The following is an 8,668-nucleotide window of genomic DNA, read 5'->3' on the forward strand; positions in this document are numbered from 1 at the left end:
TTTTAAATTTATCAAAACAAAAAAAAAAATAACGAAATTTTCAACAAGGACAAAACTAGTTTTATCACCCTGAGATGTACGCGAGTACTCGACCGGCTCAGTGAAGAAGGGAGGGGTATTTATATGGCGCCACACAGTTAACCCCGCGTACAACACGAACTGTGACGTGAGATGATGGAGTATGGTGATATAAACAAATAACACAACAAAATATAAACGCTCAACAACATAGGTTTTGAGTTGCAGACAAAATTTATTAAAAACTCCCGTAAATAACAGGTAAGTAAAAAAAATAAACCAATAACAAAATTATAAAACCGTAGACTTTTAGGTTCAAATAACAAAAAAAACTATATTGATGTTTGCGATCTTTAAAAATGAAAGTCAAAACTAAAAGGAAATTTAAATCAAAATACCAAAAAAATGAAAATGAAAAGTTAACCCGCGTCTGACTCCGTATGGTTGAGCTCAACGTGAAATCAAAAATTATAAAAAGTCAACGCCAAAAATATAATTAAAAAAAAATCTCGCCAAAGAAGAATTTACAAAAAAAAAATTGAAATGATGTTAAAAAAAAATTGAAAAGTTTGATGTTCCAATGATTAATTAATTAAAGATTTTCTTAATGGAAATCAAATAAAAAAAAATATATAAGATACAAATTCTTCAATGACCAAAATAATAATATGTTGTTCTATCTGACCTTTACTCCAAGTCTTGATCACCGGCCCGATTCGAAATAAATCCTCAGCAGCAAATTCTGGTGATTCAGGAAAGGTAAGGTAATATTCTTTGTTTCGTACCAAAAAAAATAATTAAAATCCTTACTATGTAATGGAAATTATACCCTTGGACAATGGTTCCAAAATACCAACAAAAAAAAAGTTGTTCCAAAAGAGATGCCAAAAGTTGCTCCCCTCAATAAAAACCTGGATATAGAAATTTTAAAAAAATGAATGGGCCAACCTACCTCCCCGCGGTAACCTCGGAAACGAATCGGGGGCCGGCAAGTTGGTAAGGCAAAACCTAACGTATTTGACAGGCCTCTGACACGACATAGGAATAAATTTATCCAAGTATGTAGTTCCCTGTCGCAACTATGGGTGGCGCTACCGTCGATCTTTCGGCAATATTCGGCATTGTTCGTCCTTCCCGAGGTTAAATAATTAAAATTTTAATCACTTATTTTATAAATTATTATAATATGTTACCTAAATAATGTATATATGAGAAAAAAATTATATATGTAATTATCCTGTGTTTGTATGACCTTTTGAGAATAAATATCGAGAAAAAGAAATCGTAGTTTCATCATGGCGTCTACCTGGCGTATTAGTCACAGTCTTTACTTGATTTCGTTACGTTCAGTTACGTTCTTTACGTTGTTTACTTCACTTCGTCTCAAAGTTTTAGCTGAAATAAGTGTGGTGTATTATTATATTACAAAGTAGTTGTAAAAGGTAATCGCTTTATAAACGTTTATTACTTTCATTGTGATAATTGATTACCGGTCGATTAATAATAATAATTGTTATATAAATTAATCGAACAAATATTTAGGCTACCCCAATTAGTCGCAAGAATACGATGTTACAATTATTATTTATTAAATAAATTAATATGTTTTAGATATTTTTCAATATTATTATAATAGTATTAAGTATGTCTTAATTATACCACTTATTTTGCCTTAAATAAATATTTTTAAATATTGTACGCACTTGTATTATTTTCATATATTTATTTCATCATAAAACCATTACAGGAGTAAGATTTTAAATTTATTTAAACCCGCCGATTTGCCGCGCTCCTTATTAGTTCACATGTCGCAACTATAGAGGCGCTGAAAGCAGGATAAACTTTTTACCATTGCGTGTCCACCGGCTGGTATTTGAGCCGTAGGTATCCTCTGTACGGCCAAAGGTACCGTTCAGCGTAAGCCACCCTGGCAGGAGGGGACTGGGAGTGGAGACTGAGAGTGCCGACCCGGTCGAAGCTCTCGGCAACATGGGGGATAAAGGGGAAAAAGGGGATAAGCGTAAGGGACAGGAGGGAAAGTATTATGCGGTATATATAGGGGCTGAAAGTGATGATTCCGTGGATGAATTCACGAGAGTCTTCCAAAGGAGAGACAGTAAAGTATTGAGAAGTCCGCCCACTAATAGACGAGTGAAAATAAGATAAAAAAGATGAAAGACTGTATTAAGTTCAAGGAAATGGGCTTAAAAGTTGAGAAACCGAAAAGCTTAAAACCTACTGTCCAAATTTTTGATGTCCCATATAGCATCACAGAAGAGACCCTATTGATTAATATTTTTAGCAGAAATATAACAGCTGAAACGGCGCTTACATGTGAAAAGTTTTGTAAAGAATCTAAAATAATAACAAGAGTTGTTAAGAAAGAAACTGAAAGTAATGTTATACTCGAGGTGCCGGTAGATGTCTGGAAACAATTAATAAAACTTGGTAGGGTATAATATGCAAAGGTGAGGACACGTGTAGGCACTGCGCCAAGAGGGGTCACGCAATTAAGGATTGTCTGGATAAAACGAAAGAACCGACTTGCAAATGCTGAGTAGAAGCAAGCCGAGTAATCACTCGACGACTTCGGTCAGCTGTCCAGAGTTTGTTCGCCAGATCACACTACGGCGGGAAAAAAAAACTATGTCTAGCTTGAAAATAGTGCAGTTAAACTGTTAAAACTCCAGGGCGGTGATGGGGGAGATTGAGTGCCTTGCCACGCAAGGTGCGGTTGATATTTTTTTGTTGCAGGAACCGTACTTACCTGTAAATAAGCCCATGTGGCAAAAAAACCTAGGAAGAATAATTAAATGCGGATCTGGGGAACCAGGTTCCGCTATTTTTGTTTTAAATGACAGCTTGGTGGTCACAATACAAACGGGGCTGACCGATAAGAACTGCGTGGAGTGACCCTGGGCGTTGGTGTAAAGATGCTTGTCATGGTGTCTATGTATTGCCAATATTGTGACGATATCGTTGGATATGTAAGCTTCAAAATATTTTAAATCTGTTTCAGGGTGTTCCAATTATTATATGTACAGATACCAATGCCATATCACCAATGTGGCATGATAAAAAACTTGATAGAAAAGGGGAAATACTACAAGCATTCATACTCACGAATGATCTGTATACAGTAAATGAGGCAAGCAATATTTTAACCTTCTGGGCGCCTAATGGCGAATCTAACATTGATCTAACCATCCTAAACGGACACTCTCCGTCCTTGGTAGACGAATGGCGAGTGAAAGCTCTCACCATCTCCGCTCACCGCGGTATCCCATTCTCAGTCCAATGGGGTAGATCTGAAACAGAAAAAGGAAAAGACATTAGTTGTAATGGTAATATTAAAAAGGTTAAATGGGGAAAGGTGGAGGAGGAGATGAGGGAGATTATGGATGCTGAGTTTGTGAGAAAGATGAATGATTTGGGAAATGTCGATGAGATGGTGGAAATGCTCAATGATAGAATGGGAACTATAATGGCTAAGACACTCCCGAGGAGAAGACAGGGAGGAAATAAAAGAAATAGGTGGTGGAATAGGGAATTGGACTATGATAAGGCAATAGGAGTGAGAGAGGGAAGGACGGAGGAAGTCATATTAGGCTTAAAAAGAAACTACAGGGACAGAGTTAGAGAGTATAAGAGTATAAATGCGGTGCTGGACGCTCTAGTAGTGGGTGGTCCCGTAGAATTGTTTGATGAGACACAATAAATAGCTGATAGAGAGCATCGTTGGGTGACTATGCCTGAAATAAACACGGCTATAGGGCAGATGAGGCTACGAAAAGCACCGGGGAATGATGGAATTATAAAGAGTATTTTAAACAGCTGCATGCAAAACAAACGATTCCCGGCTGCCTGGAAATAATAATAATAATAATATAATATTTATTAACCCCATGTAATACATTGAAAAAAGAAGAGTAATACAAAAAAAAATCAAATGACAAAGGAAAGTATATAAACTAATAATAATACTAATAAACAATCAATGGAGTTAAAGAGGGCCAAGTCAATTAGCGAAACCGCAAACTGTTTTTCATTGGCCCTCGGAAGTATTAAATGAAATTATATCTAAAACCCATCCCACCACCCACCCCAAGTGCAACGCCAATTCAAAGGTTTCAAGGTGTCATAAAATGTGCAGAGGCAGCGTTACTAATAAAGAACGTTAATAACGAGGCAAATGATCCAAAGTCATATCGTATTATTTCTTTGTTACCTGTTGTGGGCAAAATATTTGAGAGGGTGATCTGGAATAAAATTGAAAAGAGTGATGTAGATAAAAATATGAGTAGCAGCAAACAGTATGGCTTCAAACAAGGAATGGGAACTGTTGATGCTATAAACAAGGTAGGACAAATAAGACATGAAATTAGTGATAAGTATGTTCTAGGTATGTTCATTGACGTTGCGGCCACCTTTGACACAGTTTGGTGGCCGGCACTCCTGGCACGACTTAGGTTGGCTGGGGTGTCGCACGCTGTATATGGCGTGGTGTTGGTTTAGTTCAGGGACAGAAACATAAACATAACGGCGGGAAAAGAGATTATAGGGAGAAAGGTAGTGCGCGGGTGCCCGCAGGGATCTGTTTTAGGTCCACGGTTTTGGTCGATCCTCCTAGATGATCTCCTGACGCATCATTTTGAGGATCCACCGATCGGATCCACCGATCCAGATCCACCATCTACCGATCCACCGCGTGCGGGGGGGCGTTTTGCCTGTTGAGCGGCGCGCGCTAGGCGGGGGGGGGGGGTTTGCCTGATGGGTGATTTAAATAAACTTTATTAACATTTCGGTGGTAGTATTAAAATGAATATTTTCTTTTATTAAATTAAATAAACTTTATTAACATTTCGGTTTAACAACTTTACATTTCACAAGTTTATCAACTTTCTAACGTTTTACAATGTCGATGAAATCCGCTGGATTCCTACGTTTTTACAAAGTCGATGAGAACATTCTGATTTATTAAATAACAACTAAGTTTCGCTTAAAATTATTCAATATTGTAATGACCCCACGCTAAAGTTTTGATCCCATCAGAATTAATAAATTTTTTGGAATCGTTTGGTGAAAGAACTAATTTATTTTGAAGAATGGTAAATATGTTATGATTGAAACTTTTAAATAATAATTGTTTTTTAAGTAAAATAGTTTTAGATGTTAAGCAATCGTTATAATGATCGAAAGAAATTCTATTTTTTACTACAGTTTTTTTACACCTTTCGATTTTTTGGTAACCCAACCATCTAGAACCCGATTCGCGTGCATTTTTGATCGTAAACCGATAAAATCAGTCATAATTTTACTAGCATTCTCATCCTTCATAAGACCTAATACAGCCTTATTTTGAAGAGAAATCTTAAATTGGTTATCAGGACTATAGTTTGATGTATCAAATCTATCCAAATTTAATTTAACATCCTGATAGACATCATCGGTGTTAATGAGTACGGTAAAGCTGTCGGTGTCCATGTAACACAAATTAATTTTATCGATGTATGTTGGTTTTAAAAAGTCGTAGTAAAATACGTACATTAATAATTTTGATAATTCCAAAACTGTAAAACCAATGTAAATAGGCTTATCATAAACCACATTAAGCTTTTCCATATCTATAGCCGAAAAATGTTCAGTAAAAATTTTTATACTTTTAAAATTTAATTTTGCGATTAAACTTCGAGCACCAAGTTTTGGTCGACCTCCTTTACCTTTACTACGCACATCATTCCAAGTGTTAATCAATCTTACATCTACTATCTATCGTCATCTACCTAACGTTTTCTATGGTCTTACCAAATATAGTATTGTTCACTAATTTGAAAAAATCTTTTTCGAAATCATTTTTAGATGCCTGACGTAATTTAGTATTTATATCAATGTAAGGTTTAAGCCAAGCTGATTGTTTAAAAGATAAAACTCTATTGATTCTCTTAATGATAAGACCATGGGTTGGTTTTCTGTAATGAATAATGTAATTATTCTTTTGTTTTAAATTGGGGATTAATCTTTTTTCGCTTTTATGCTTACAACCGGGTGGGAGTATGTTTTCAGCTAGGAAAGGAAGGTCATTATGTATGTCATGTAAATGTTGTGGATAATCAATATCCACATCTAAATTATACCCAAAATCGGAAAAGTCGGGGATATTGTTAATGTCTAAATTTTAATTTCTTCTTTCCTCAACCACTTAAATTCGGAAAACGGAATACATTGTGACATAGCCCAACCGTACAAATTATTTGCATCCCAATACATTAAATATTTCAATGATAAATTAGGGTCATATTTATCCAACATATATTTATTATTAGCTTTAGCATGACGTAAAGAACATTGCGAAATACCACCGCGGATACCTTTTTTAATGAAGTGTAATTTTTCAATATCCGCCGGAATTCCAGTTTAATTGTAGTAAATTTCAACATAGCATCCCAACTAAGTCCAGATGCTGCGTAATAATGTGCTGGATCTAAACCATATGTTTTAAAACAAACGCTTCTAAACGATTGAAACACATCAGTCTTTAGATAAAGATCTGAATAATCTTTTATAGTTTTACAGTTAAATGTTTTCCAAACATTTTGAGCATGTTGATACTCTTCATCAGTTATATCTTCAAAATTTAACTTATTAAAAAAGGCATTCTTAGGTGGTAGTGATGAATCTTCTAATTTCTCAAATGATGTTATGTAATTATAGGGGAATATACCTTTTTTCGTTACAAATTTAAACTGTTCATTATCGGGGAAACATTTTTTTATGTGAACAAAATCATTATCTGTGAGATTTTTAGACAGTGAATCGAGTGAAGATGCCATGAACCTAAACGTGTCTATGAATCTTTGTAATGGACGGTAAAGTATTTGTAGTTGGCGAATGTTGCACAATAATTAATCAAGTCAATATACTCAAAAAAACGCACAAGTATGCCTACTTGTGCGAGTAGTGCGATATTCGCCAATTCAACAAATAAATTGTGTTTGATTTTATATTATAGAATATAATATATTAAAGGAAGAGCTTAAACATTACACTTAATTTAATAAAAATTTGATTATGAGGAACTTGACCGTCAACCTTATCCATACCACGAACAGGAATTTTTTTACTAAAACTAATGTATTTTTCTTTATTATTCGGTAAAACTTCTATACCATACTCATCCAATTCAACCAACTCTTTTACGAATAGATGAGAATCATAACCACTGAAATTGTGGAGAAATATGGGGAAATAATTAGGAATTTTAATATTAAGATATGCATATGTAATGTGCTGGACCCCGATATTTACCGCTTATATGACAGTGATCGTGGACTTTGTAATTATTTTCATCTTTTTTGAAAATGTAAGAGGTAACATTGGTTTCACAGTTTTAAAATATTTATTATAAATCGGTTCAACATCTCGAAGTAACATTAAAATAAAAACTCTAGAGCAATCTAAGCCAGTGTAAGTTTCAAATTTGTTAAAATCAACACCATCTATGTTTGAAACAATATAATAAGCAAAACTATAGGGAATGTGTTCCTCAACCTTTTCGGTAAACGATTTAGATGAATTGGGTTCACAATTATCTATAGGTTTCAAAACAGACTCAAAGTCTGCATAAATAACAAACGGTACAATCTGGGTATTTTTGTAGTTGTTAAACTCTAAAATGTTTTCGTTTATATAATTTCCTAAAAAATTTGGCTTCTGTTTCAACTTCTGCGATGGTAAAATTGTTTTTATATGATTACAATAATTTTTTTGATGATTAACTAATTTTCTATTATTTTTTTTGACTTATAAACTAATTCATAGACATTAATGCTTATACCATTTAATTCTTCAATTTTAGCTATATCTTTTAAATTAACTGGAAATTTAAAGGGTAGGTTTAAAACCTGACTGTAATGTGGGTAGCTAGATATTCGATCCGAATGTCCATTCGCGGGATGATGGGCTGCCGCATGTTTATTAACAATCTTTTTCGGTAGACGTATGTACGATGAACCGGGTATTGGTTGGAAATTATTGAAGTTTAGTAAAAGATGAGAAATTGAGTAAAATGACCAACCAGAACCACGTTCCTGAAACTCTTCCGCTTGAGCCATAATATCTCCCATCATCTCATCGTAAATCTCTTCCAAAATTGTAGCTGTTATGATTTTAAATTTCGTATTAAAATTTTTTTCGGACACTATCATGTCTTCTTCACCATTTTCTTCATTAAATTTTATAAAATTAGATAGTAGTTCCATCTGTGTTTTAACTGAACCACTTAATGTAATATGGTTGTTAATAAGTGTAATAATCGTTTCTCGCAATCGTGGAAGATAGGAAGATATATCACCATCGGGTTGAACTTTACTAATTTTATAGCTGACAACCCGATTCTTAAAACATGAAGCAATTTTTTCCACACCATCTTCAATAATTGTTGCATGATTTGTGCGAAGATGTGTTTGTAAAGTGAAGGAAAGGACTCACCACAAATCTTACACGCTCTCAATAGAGATGCTGGTGTTGAAGAAGTTGATGGTAGCGATAGCGATGATAATTCATCCTTCTTAAAAGGTTGAGATGGTGCTTGACGAGATTCTTTAACCCTTAACCACCGCAGTGATTTCGAGTCCTATTTAAAAGCTACGGC

This window comes from Onthophagus taurus, chromosome 8, assembly GCF_036711975.1.
Source record: "Onthophagus taurus isolate NC chromosome 8, IU_Otau_3.0, whole genome shotgun sequence".
Taxonomy (NCBI): domain Eukaryota; kingdom Metazoa; phylum Arthropoda; class Insecta; order Coleoptera; family Scarabaeidae; genus Onthophagus; species Onthophagus taurus.